Here is a 13,326-nt window from a genome sequence, read left to right on the forward strand (position 1 = left end):
AATACATTATCTCGTAAACTGTTATACATCCCCATGTAGGGACTAAGACACTCTTCCACATATCTAATAAATAACTGGCGCTACTGAGTCACCCAACCAGAGAAGTAGCCCTTTCAACATGTTGCAGGCCTAGTATACTGGAGATTGTACATGCAGTTCTACAGCTAGGCCAACTTGGTATTTTAAACCCCTTAACAAACCTCAGCCTGCTGAGGAACAACTTAAAAGTCACCTGTGATATAGCCTGTAGCTAGGCCATAGGGGAAACTACATGTGCATTAAAGTGAAGACATGTGCTTCGAAGATTTTGACATGTACATACACACTGTTAGGCGCATATGCTGACGTACATCCAGTGCTCTACATTCAGTTGAATGCCACGTAAGCACTTATGAAAGGGCAGAGGCTCTAATATATTCTCTCTAACACTGTTTCAAGCATCCACATCATCACTCACATGCACAGACACAACTTTTATGTGTCTAATGCTAATGGAGGCAGTGACACTCTCACTTACACAACTCATTAGTGAATGGCACACCCAAGAGACAATGCATGCCACCCCTTACATATAGATTTACAGAACCAAACAGCCAGAAACAGAGGCATCAGTATACTCAGACGTTATTACATATAGAAAAAAAAACACCCAGATAGGAAAAAAGTGTTATCTAAGTATGCAGTAAATCCCTAACATTATCAAATGAGCCATCCAGACAAGTAGTCCTTTTAACATGTCTCAGGCCTAGTACACTTGAGTCTGTGCATGCAATACCACATCTATGCCAACTTAGCATTAAAAACCCGTTGACAAGCCTTGTTCTGCTGTTGTACTACTCTAAACGTATCCCCAAGACAGCCTGTAGGTAGGCCATATGGTAAACTGTATGTGCATAAAAGCAAAGACATGTAGCTAGAAGTATTTGAGAGGTACTTGGACACATTTAGGGACCTATGCTGACATACATCAAGTGTTCTACAATGAATTGAATGTCATTAAACAGCTTATGAAAGGGCAAAGCTACTACTACATCCTCTCTAGCAGTGTTTCAACCAGCTACACTTTGACTCACATACAGATACTACTCTTATGTATGTACCACTAATAAAGGCAATCACACTCTCACTGAAACAAGTCATAACTGACTGACATGCCCAACAGACAATTCCTGCTATACCTTATATGTAGATTTAAAGAATAAAAAACACAGAAACAGAATCCGTAATGTACTAAGAGAGTTTGGTATGTGTAGGGGAAAACCCCAGATAGTATTTGAGACACCTATTCAAATAAATAGTAATCTTGTGCTACCAAGTGAACAACTGAAACAAAAAGTCTTTGTAACATGCCTAGTATAATTGAGCCTGGACATGCAGCTATACAGCTAGGCCAACATGGTATTTCAAACCCCTTGAGAAACCTTAACCTGTTGAAGTACTATTTAGAACTTACCCATAAAGTACCATATACCTAGGTCATAGGGAAAACTGTATGTGCATAAAAGAAAAGACATGTACTTAGAACATTTTACAGATGTATGCACACTTTTAGGCACATATCCTGACTTGTACATGCAGTGTTCTACATTGACTTGAACGTTAGGTAAATACTTATGAAAGGGCAAAACTACTTCTACATCCTCTCAGACAGTATTTCAAGCATCTATATCTTCACTCACATATACAGACACAACTCTTATGTATCTAGTGCTAATAGAGGCAGTTACACTCACTTTAACAAGTGAATAGAGACTGACATACCCAAGAGACAATCCACGCTACCCTTTTCTTAAAGATTTGTAGAGCCAAACACCCAGAAACAGAGTGAGCGATGTACTAAGAAACGTTACTACATAAAGAAGAAAACAACCAGATAGCATCTGAGACACGTATCCTAATATGTAGTAAACCTCTTATATTATTAAAAAAATAATTCAGACAAGTATCTTCAGTTAAATGTCATGTGCGGAGATATGACAAGACAGAGCTACTAATATATTCCCTTGACAATGTTTCAAGCCACTACACCTTTACTGATATGCAGAGACACAATTCTTATGTATCTAGTGCTAATGGAGGCACTGAAATTCTTACTTAAACAACTCATTAGTAACTAACACATCTAAGAAACAATTCATGTGACCCATTACATATAGATTAACATAATCAACAGCCAGAAGCAGAGCCAGCAATGTGCTGAGAGAGTTCATTACATATTGAAAGAAAATGCAAGGTAGGAACTGAGACACTTACCCAGATATGTAATAAAGCTCTGACAGTAGCAAGTGAACCATCAAGACAAGTAGCCCTTTCAACATGTCTCAGGGCTAGTACATTTGAGTCTGTGCATGCAGCTCCATTGCTAGGCCGAATTGGTATTTAAAACATGTTGACCAGGCTTATTCTGTTGTTGTACTACTTAAAGGTTACCCCTAAAGTGGCCTCTAGCTTGGCCAGATGCTAAACTGTATATACATAAAAGCAAAGATATGTAGATGGAAGTTTTTGAGAGGTACATTGACACTTTAGGGAGATAGGATGACTTCTACATCTAGTGTTTTACCTTTAGTTGAATGTCATTTAAGTAGTTATGAAATGGCAAAGCTACTACTAAATTCTCTCAGATATTGTTTCAACCATCTACACCTTGGCTCTCATGCACAGATACTACTCTTATGTATGTACCACTAATGAAATCAGGCACACTCTAACTTAAACATGTCACTACTGACTGACATGCTCAACAGACAATCCATACTACCCCTCATATTAAGATTTACTGAACAAAACACCCAGAAACAGAGTCCTTAATATACTAAGAAACGTTAGTATGCATAGGAAAAAAAACAGATGGGACCAGAGACACTTAATCAGATATATAGTAGAAGTCTTACCCTACCAAGTGAACCACTGAAACAATAAACTATTTCAACATGTTGCAGGCCTAGTATACTTGAGCATGTACATGCAATTAAACAGACTTGGTATTTCAGATCCTCTTGGCAAACCTGAACTTGCATTAGTACCTCTTAAAAGTCACCATAAGGTAGCATGTACCTAGGCCATAGGGTAAACTGTATGTGCATAAAAGCTAACACGTAATTAGAAGTTTTCGTAAGGTAGGTACACACTTTTAGCTGCATATGCTGACTTATACATCCAGAGTTATACATTCAGTTGAATGTCATTTAAGAAGTTAAGAAAGGCAAAGCTATTACTATATCCACTCAGACTGTGTTTCAAGCATCTACACCGTCACTCACATGCACAGACATAACTCTAATGTATCTAGCGCTGATGAAGGCAGTGACACTCTCACTTAAACAACTCATTAGTGATTGATACCCAAGAGACAATCCATGCCAGCCCTTACATACAGATTTACAGAGCCAAACAGCCAGAAACAGAGCTGGTAATATATTACGAAAACTTTCTACATATTGGAAAAAAACACACAGATAGGAACTGATACACTTATGCAGATTTATAGTGAAGCTCTGACACTACTAAATGAACCATCCAGATAAGTAGTCCTTTCAACATGTCACAGGTCTAGTACACTTGACTGTGTGCATGCAGTTCTACATCTACGCTGATGTGTTATTTTAAACCTCTTGAAAAGCCTTAGGCTGCTGTAGTACTACTTAAAAGTGACCCCTAAGGAAGCCTGTCGCTAGGCCACAGGGCAAAGTGTATGTGCATAAAACGAAAAACATGTACACTTATTTTTAACAAGTATATGCAATGTTTTAGGCACATATGCTGACTCATACATTCAGTATTCTACGTTCAGTTGAATTTCATGTAAGTAGTTATTAAAGGGATGAGCTACTAATAAATACTCCCAGACAGTGTTTTAATCATCTACAACTTCGGTCACATGTACAGAGACAACTTTTATGTATCCTGTGCTAATGCAACCAATGTCATTCTCAGTGAAACAAGTCATTAGTTAGCGAAACACCCAAGAGACAATCTATGGCATCCCTTACATGTAGATTTGGAAAACCTAGTAGCTAGATTCAGAGCCAGCAATGTAGTAAGATGCTTAACTACATATAAGAAAAAAATAACAGGCAGGAACGAACACACTTATATATGTATGTTCTAAAACTGTTATAGAACCAAGTAGCACTTTCAACATCTCACAGGCCAAGTGCATTTGAGCCTGTGAGTTTAGTATTACAGGTAGGCCATCTTGGTCCTTTAAAGCACTTCACACTTCTTAGCCCCTCTCTGAGAGATCGATATAGGTCTCTCCTTAACAACTACAAGAGAGCTATTCTCTCAGCCAAATTAGAATATTTCTCTGGGAAAATTTTGTCAGCGGCAAATAAACCTAAGGAGATTTTCTCTATTGTTCACAATTTGGCCGCATCTGATAGAGTCAACCTCTATCCTGTCCCATCCCAAGCCCTCTGCCTTTCCTTGAATGATTTCTTTCTTGAGAAGATTGCCAACATCAAACGGAACATCCCCCTGCCATCTTCTCTTCTTCCCTCCCCATCCCTCCCCCCTCTGTCTTCTTCTCTTAACCAATTTTCACCCATTTCTAAGGAATCCTTCCTTGTTCTGCTCAGGAAAGTTAAGTCAGGCTCTCCTGCCGACTATGGACCGGCTTGCATTTTAAGGGAGTTGTTTTCTGGTTGCCCCGACACCCCCCTTTCCCTTCTTAATGCATCCATTTCCCAGGGTATAGTTCCAGCCTTCTTTAAATCAGCCACAGTTATCCCCATTTTAAAAAAACCTGGCTCTGACCCCACTCTCCCTGCCAATTTCAGGCCCATTTCCTTGCTCCCCTACTTAGGCAAGATCCTGGAGAGCCACATTACTTCCTGCCTTTCGGCCTACATCGAGGACAACCATCTTCTGGCCTCCCATCAAGCTGGCTTTCGTCCGGTCCATTCGACCGAATCTGTGGTCCTCTATGTCCTGGACGAGCTGAAGAGTAAGGCTGATTCCAACTCCCCCCAAGCCTTGGTGCTTCTCGATTTGTCCACTGCTTTTGACACGGTCGACCATTCCATTCTTCTCGACCGTGTCAGGGCAGCGGGCATCCAGGGTCCTGCCTTCTCTTGGCTCGCCTCATTACTCCAAGGTCGGACGCAGGCTGTCCGTCTCTCTGGTTTTTCTGCCCCCCCCCGCTCGGTGCCCTCCCTTTCCCCTCTCCTTTTTAACCTTTATAGTTATCCCCTTATTGTTTCTCTGTTAAACATGAAGGTCTCCGTGTATAACTACGCTGACGACCTTCAGCTTGTTTTTTACCTTTCCCATGACCCTGACTCCATCCTTAAATTCCAAACCACACTTATTTTCATTTCTGACTGGATGAACCAAAATCATTTAAAGCTTAACCCGGACAAGACGGAATTGGTCCTGACTGGTGGCTCCACCAGCCCTTGGACCCCTGCCTTTTGGCCTTCCATCTTTGTTCCTCCCCCGGTTCCCTCTACTTCAGTTAGAACCCTGGGAATTAAAATCAGCCAGGACCTCTCCATGCGCCCCCAGGTTAGCTCTGTTGTTTCATCCTGCTTTCTGTCTCTCAGGATTATTCAAAAGATTTCCCTTTTTTTTTCCTGTGACGCCCTCAAAATCATTGTTTTGGCCATGATTCTTTCACGGTCGGACAACGGGAACTGCCTGTACATGGGCATTCCTGCCTACAAGCTGCGGCGCCTCCAGTCCATCCAGAATCAGGCCGCTCGCCTTATCCATCAGCTTCCTAAATTTCATCACATCACCCCTCTACTCAGGTCCCTCCGCTGGCTTCCCATCCTGCAGAGGACCCTCTTCAAGATGGGCTGCATGGTCTTCATGGCCCGCGCTCGCACAGCCCATGTCTTTATTCATTCCATGATCATCCACTACCTTCCTTCCCGCACTCTCCGCTCCTCCAGCCAGGCACTTCTAACTGTTCCTCGCTTCCGCAAGACCAGAGTAGGTGGCACCAGATTTTCCATCCTTGCCCCCGCCTCTGGAACAGCCTCCCACTGACCATCAGATCCATTCCTGTCTATTTTCATTTCTGTAAGGCACTCAAAACCCATTTGTTTTCCCAAGCTTTCTCTTCCTAGTCACTCCCTGGTGCTCCGTCTTCCGGTAAATGTTTGCCCTAATCTCCTGAGGCGGAAAGCCGGGAGCGACGCTTGCTTCTAAAATTTGCTTTTTGATCTTAAAATTGTGTGTATTTGTGTTTTTTAACGCACTCTGCCCCCCTCCCCCTGCACTTACCTGTGTCACTGGAAACAGCGGATCTGAACGCTGTCTGGCACAGGACCCACTCGCTCGCCGCCATCGCCGGCCACGAGGAGACCAGGACACGCCCCCTCCGGGTGGCCACGCCCACTCCGACCTAAAAAAAAAAAAAAAAAACCTTTAAAAGCGCGCTCTGATCACTAGAGCTGCACTTTGCCCTAATCTCCTGAGGCGGAAAGCCGGGAGCGACGCTTGCTTCTAAAATTTGCTTTTTGATCTTAAAATTGTGTGTATTTGTGTTTTTTAACGCACTCTGCCCCCCTCCCCCTGCACTTACCTGTGTCACTGGAAACAGCGGATCTGAACGCTGTCTGGCACAGGACCCACTCGCTCGCCGCCATCGCCGGCCACGAGGAGACCAGGACACGCCCCCTCCGGGTGGCCACGCCCACTCCGACCTAAAAAAAAAAAAAAAAAACCTTTAAAAGCGCGCTCTGATCACTAGAGCTGCACTTTGCCCTAATCTCCTGAGGCGGAAAGCCGGGAGCGACGCTTGCTTCTAAAATTTGCTTTTTGATCTTAAAATTGTGTGTATTTGTGTTTTTTAACGCACTCTGCCCCCCTCCCCCTGCACTTACCTGTGTCACTGGAAACAGCGGATCTGAACGCTGTCTGGCACAGGACCCACTCGCTCGCCGCCATCGCCGGCCACGAGGAGACCAGGACACGCCCCCTCCGGGTGGCCACGCCCACCTCAACCACCCCACCTTGAGTGCGCATAAATAATGTGTCAGTTCAGGGAGCGCAGCGGACGGGCGCAGCGGGCGCGCCGTCAGCGCGCCGAAGGCGCGCCAAAGGCAAGCCCGTCTGGGCCCGTCCGGGCCCTGACGGACCTAGGCCTAGGGACTCTGCCAAAATGCACTCATGACCGGGTGGTGTACTCTGGAGAGGCGCTCCGCGCACTCCAACCTCAGAAAGACCTGGCATGCTACCACACGCACACTGAGGGCATACCCTTCTCTAACTGTGCGCACTGCAATCCGACCCCCCGGAGCTCAACTAAATCCGAAATAAAACTTGGACTCCTTAATTGCCGCTCCCTTCCCAAACATGCCCTTGAAACCAACCTGCTAATACAAGATCTGGATCTTGATCTACTTTTTTTAACTGAGACATGGCTATCAGATAGCTCCGATTCAGACATCGTATCGGCCCTCCCCACTGGGTACCTCTGCCAAGCCTTACATAGACCAAAAGGGAGGGGAGGGGGGGTAGCCATAATCTTCAGGGACAAATATACCTGCAGAACGTCTAATGCCTACATTGAGGACTGCGAGAGTTGTCAGTTCTCCCTCCAAACCTCCCCAGCTCATTCTATGTCAGGGCTCTTAATCTACCGCCCCCCAGGTCCCCCCGGCAATTTCACCAACGCCGTCGTTGAATCAGTGTCACAACTAGCATCTGCAACCTCCAACTTTCTCATGTTAGGTGACCTAAACCTCCACTTCACGGACCCCTCGGACCGGACAGCCTCCGACCTTCGGCTAGACCTGATGTCACTCGACATCCGATTGGTTAACAACGAGCCCACCCATGAGAAGGGACACCTACTGGATACCCTCTTTACAAACGTAGCGACTATCACCACTAAACCACCCATGCCCCTTCCATGGACGGACCATTTTCTGGTCCCTATTGCCTGGGAAATTCCCACCATGAACCTCCCAACCACTAAAATCCAGGTTACCGATAGACGGTGGCATAAACTCACACCGGGGGAATGGGCCGCCGTCCTTGCAGAATCCACCCCCAAGCTCTCTACCGACCCTATTACAGCTGATGGGCAGCTGGAGGAGTGGATTACCGGCTCCCTAGACACACTCCTTCCTAAAACAGTGACCTATAAACATCCCAAACGAATACCAGCGGCTCCATGGTACACCCCAGAACTTAAAGCTCTGCGCCAAGAGTGCAAGAGAACAGAACGCTCTTGGAGGAGAAATAAATCGAAGAGCGACAAAGATAGCTACTCGACCTCCCTTCTAACCTACAAAACCGCTATACGGAAAACCAAAAGCGAGTTTTTTAAAGAAAGAATAGAGAAAGCGGGATGCTCTAGTAAGGAGTCTTATGACATCCTTAAAGAGCTTTTGAAAACCCCAGAACAGAGACTAAGACAACCCACAGATCCCAAAGTCGATCAGGAAAAATGCCAACAATTGGCTAACTTCTTCCACGACAAAATCCAAACAATCCTTGACTCAATCCCCCTTACGAATTCGTGTGATGAAAACGATCCCCCATACCCCTCAACACCTACTTGTCTCTCCTCTTGGGGGCAAGTCACAACGGAGGAGGTAGGATATACGTTGAATTCCATAAAGAGTGGATCTCCTAGGGACCCCGCACCTTTCCGGTTTCTCAAGGAAGTAGCTCCCACGATCACTTCTCCCCTGACACATCTGATCAATGCCTCACTCCAACAGGGAGTTGTACCCCCGAGCTGGAAGAAGGCCGTCGTAAAAGCCTTACTCAAGAAACCCTCCCTCGACCCCGGAAATTTGGCCAATTACAGGCCTATTTCCCTACTCCCTGGAGTAAGCAAGATCGCCGAAAAGTTGGTCAACAGGAAGCTCTCCCAGTTTTTGGAGAGCAACAACAAATTAAAGAGCTCACAGACGGGCTTTCGTCCAGGACAGGGCACTGACATCGCCCTCCTGGCCGCGGTTGAGGAAGCCAGAACACTGCTTGACGACGGAGGATCAGTGGCAGTGATCCTCCTCGACCTCAGCGCGGCATTCGACACCGTCAACCACCAACTTCTCATTAAAAGACTCAAGAGAGTAGGTGTGGAAGGCTCCGCCCTTTCCTGGATCTCATCCTTCTTAGATCAACGGACCTATCAGATCTGGGAAAAAAACGCCCGCTCCTCCGAAATTCCCCTCCAATGTGGCGTGCCCCAGGGCTCCTCTCTGAGCCCTACTCTATTCAATATCTACATGTCCACATTGGAGGAGGTTATCACCCCTTTCGGAGTGAGCGTCGTCAGCTACGCCGACGACACACAACTAGTGGTGTCCCTATCCCACCCCAGACAACAATCAGCAGATCTATTTAACTGCCTTTCACAGGTCCACCTCTGGATGAACAACTCAGCCCTAAAATTAAATGGGACAAAAACCGAAGTTCTGCTCCTCGGTCCAAAAGGGCTCTCACTCTCCCCGAACATCTGGCCAGCCTGTATGGGCCCCCCCCCTGACCCAAAAGTAGAGGCAAAAAGCCTAGGGGTATGGCTCGACTCGGACCTCTCATTCACTGCGCAGGCAAACAAAGTAGCCGGGACCTGCTTCGGGCTCCTGAAATCACTGAGGAAAGTCCTGCCCCTCTTGCCCTTCAACTCCCAAAAATTGCTTATTCAAGGCTTGATAATCTCAAGGCTTGACTATAGTAATGTGATTTATCTAGGTGCCCCGGAGGCGACCCTCAACAAGCTTCAAAGAATCCAGAATACTGCGGCCCGGATTATCACAAACACCCCTGCTAGAACCTCCGCCAAACCTGCCCTCAAACTCCTCCACTGGCTTCCCATAAGGGAGCGGGTCAAATTTAAGGCCCTGTGTCTAGCTCACAAACTACTTCAAAAGCAAGGCCCCCCCGCTCTCAGTAAACTGATTACACCCTACAGACCCACGAGATCCCTTCGGTCGGACACAGAAAACCTCATCACCACTCCCAGATTTAAGAAAAGCCGCTCAGGCGGAAGACGCTTCTCAGTCCAAACTGCACACCTTTGGAACTCGCTCCCCCGCGACCTGAGACTTGAAACACGGTACCTTCACTTCAGAAAGCGGCTCAAAACTCATCTTTTTCCCCAATGACTCACGCCTACTCTAAACAGTTATCCCCTGCCCCCCCCGGTCCTTCTTTAACCGTCCTGAACCAGCCCAAACCAAAGAGATAGGGTGCCTAGCGCTGGGATACCTTATGGTGACTATGCGCTCTACAAAAAAAAAAAAATAATAAATAATCTCCTAGCGCCAGGAAGCCGCTTGGCCACAGAGCGCTTTACAAATATTTTCAACTTAGCCTGCTATAGTATTACTTAAAACGAACACCTAAGGTAGCTAGGCCATAGGGTAAAATGTATCTCCACGAAAGCGAAGACATGTTAGTAGAAGATTTTGAGAGGTACATGTACACTTTTAGACGGGTATACTGACATGTACCTCAAGTGTTCTATATTCAGTTAAATGGCAGTTAAGTAGTTATGAAACAACATAGCTAGCAATACATCTTCTCAGACAGTCTGTCAACCATCTACACATCCACTCACATGCACAGAGACAACTCTTATCTATGTAGTGCTAATATTTATTTATTTATTTAGTTTCAGCGCCGAGACGCCCACGGGTATTTGTTGCGCTTTAGAAATGTCAAAATAAAATAAATAAAATAAAATAAATAAGAAAAAAAATCCCAGGCACAAACTACGGGCCAGATGTAGGTCAAACCGAAATACAGAGTTCTTAATAGTGAATTTTACCGATACGCTATTAAGAACTCATTACTGAATCCGTATTACTGATTTCATAATGCCGATTCGGTAATTAGCGAATCCAGTATTTCGAAAAATCGGAAAGTTGTGAATCAACCAATCCTGTGCGTCCTGATGACCTCACAACCAGAAAGTGGCCACACCCATGCAGCTGCACTGATCCTGAAGCTGTTGGAGACGCAGGGAGCACACCTTACAACACAGGAGCTACCTTGCAAAGATCTTGCTGACAACCCAAACCAGAAATGGACAACCAGGAGAAGGAAAAGGAGGCATGAGAGCACAAAAGAAAGTACAAATTCAGCGAGAGGGAGCTGGAGGTGCTGATAGAGGAGGTGACAAATGACCATGATAAGTTGTTTGGCAAACATTCCCTGCACGTCCCAGAATCACAAAAGAGGCAAATATGGCTGGTGATCCAGGAGAGGATAAATGCCATTGGCGTAACCCAGCCCTCAATAGAAGAACTAAAAATGCACTGGTATGACCTTAGAAAACAAACGTGCAAGAGAAATTGGCTGATAGACTCAAGCAAGCCTAGTGGACAGGTGGTGGGAGATCTACAGCGCATGTACCAACCGCCCTGGATCTATTGGTGGAGTCCTCCCTCCAGCTGGAGAGCGTGAGTGGGATTGGAGACGCAGACAGCTCAGCTAGAGCTGGCAACAGGCAAGGTAAGATGCTTGCACAGCATGCTGTGCCCCCCACTCCCTAACCCCAATCCACAACCCCCAATGAGGCAGTATGATTCCCACTCCAGTACATGTTTTCCAAAAAAACAGCAATGCATTATGGGAGGTGTAGTCAGAAGCAATACATATCATAACAGTCAGTCCACTGAACCCAAACGCATGTGACACACATCATTAATTAGCAAGCGGAGGATAGTCAATTTGATTGGCAGTCATGAAATGTATTATGACGCCAATGCTGCAAGACAAGTGAGCAAATGTACATTCTGTCTCCACAGGTGAGGCATCGCGCAAGGCTGCTGAAGGGACACAGGCAAGGCACCCAGGAGAGACAACACACAGGAGGAGGTTTTGTCGCCTGCTGAGCATACACCACCACCACCGCCACCAGCATCACCATCACCACCACTACCACTACCATCACCACCACCACCACCACCATCACCACCACCATCACCACCGCCACCACCACCGAGAGCAAGGAGGCATACAGTGGCAAGACTCCAGCACATGGAGGTGTCCGAGGAGGAGAGCTTGGGAGGCCAACATTCCATGCTGGCAGAGGATGACAACAGTGCAGGTACAGAGTCCCCCACCAAGAGCGCCCACAAAGGTGTCAGAAACCGCAGAGCGAGGCCTGCCAGTCCTGCTGCACAGGGCGAGGAGTCAAGCGTATTCGCCGGTCTCGAGGGGAACATGCTGAAGGTACAGCGCCTGCAAGTCAAAGCAATTAGATCAGTGCAAAGCCATATGGTCCACATGAACAGACACATGCTGGAAATTAAGGAGTATCTGTAGAGGGCTGAGGAAACCACAGCCTAAGTGGAGCACTGCTATAGGACAACAGACTGTTGTCTCGTTGAATTAATCAGAGTAATCAAAACATAATCAATAGCTCAAGGCATTAAAATGTTATCAAATTTTGATCTGTATAATTTATCACAAATGTTGTGTCTTACAACATATACATAAATCCAAACAATAGTCAATTAATTGCAATATTTCTTACAAATCAATACCAAATCATTAGTTATACATAAGCATGAAAAACATGTAGTCAATTCAATTCCGTATTCCAAAGAGAACACTCTAATATATACAAAGATCCCAATGTATTTCAGGTTCCTGAGATGAACCCTTCATCAGGGGATGACGTTCGAGAAGTATCCAAATGTTTCAAAATATAATGAACACCATAGGAAAACCTACAACACAATGAATGACTTTTGTCATTTTATATGTCAATACTAAGGGTTACTCAAGTTACAAAAAACATGAATGAATTAAGAATTTGCACTCTCTGAAGTTTGAGAAAGAAAGTATGAGGAAACGGTGTGAAAATAAAGTGCAGCAAAACTATATTTGTGGCTGGTGAATACCAAAGAGTAGGTTTTGACATGCTGTACACAAATTGCAACCCTATGAATCTGTACCCAAATTGCAACCCTGGTGTTCCAAGGTGCCGTGCTCAAAAAACATAAGGTCGGTAGTGCTACCAAACATATGCTCATAGATATTCTTTCACCTGGTGCAAAGTTCTACAAAATATGGAAAACCGGGTTCTTACCCCTACCGGTGCAGAATGCACCCCGTGGTTCAGTGGAGCGGCGGCGGTAAGAAGTATATCTACCTGAAAGAGCACAGATGCCTTATAAGACTAGTGAACTCACATGTCTCGCAATATAATATAAGCATGTCTCAAAACACCACGCCCTCACCTTTTGTTCTTACTCGTTGTGCATCATAAGGGTACACAAAGTGCAGGAAAACGCCCTAGAGTCTTCAGCCTTCTGTTAAAGTAATCATGAAACTTCATCTTAGTACTAGCTCAAACAGTAAGGACTGCTGCATGCGTCAAAACCTCAAAGTGCTTACCAAAGGAGT

The sequence above is a fragment of the Lissotriton helveticus genome, chromosome 4_1, assembly GCF_964261635.1.
Source record: "Lissotriton helveticus chromosome 4_1, aLisHel1.1, whole genome shotgun sequence".
Classification (NCBI taxonomy): Eukaryota; Metazoa; Chordata; class Amphibia; order Caudata; family Salamandridae; genus Lissotriton; species Lissotriton helveticus.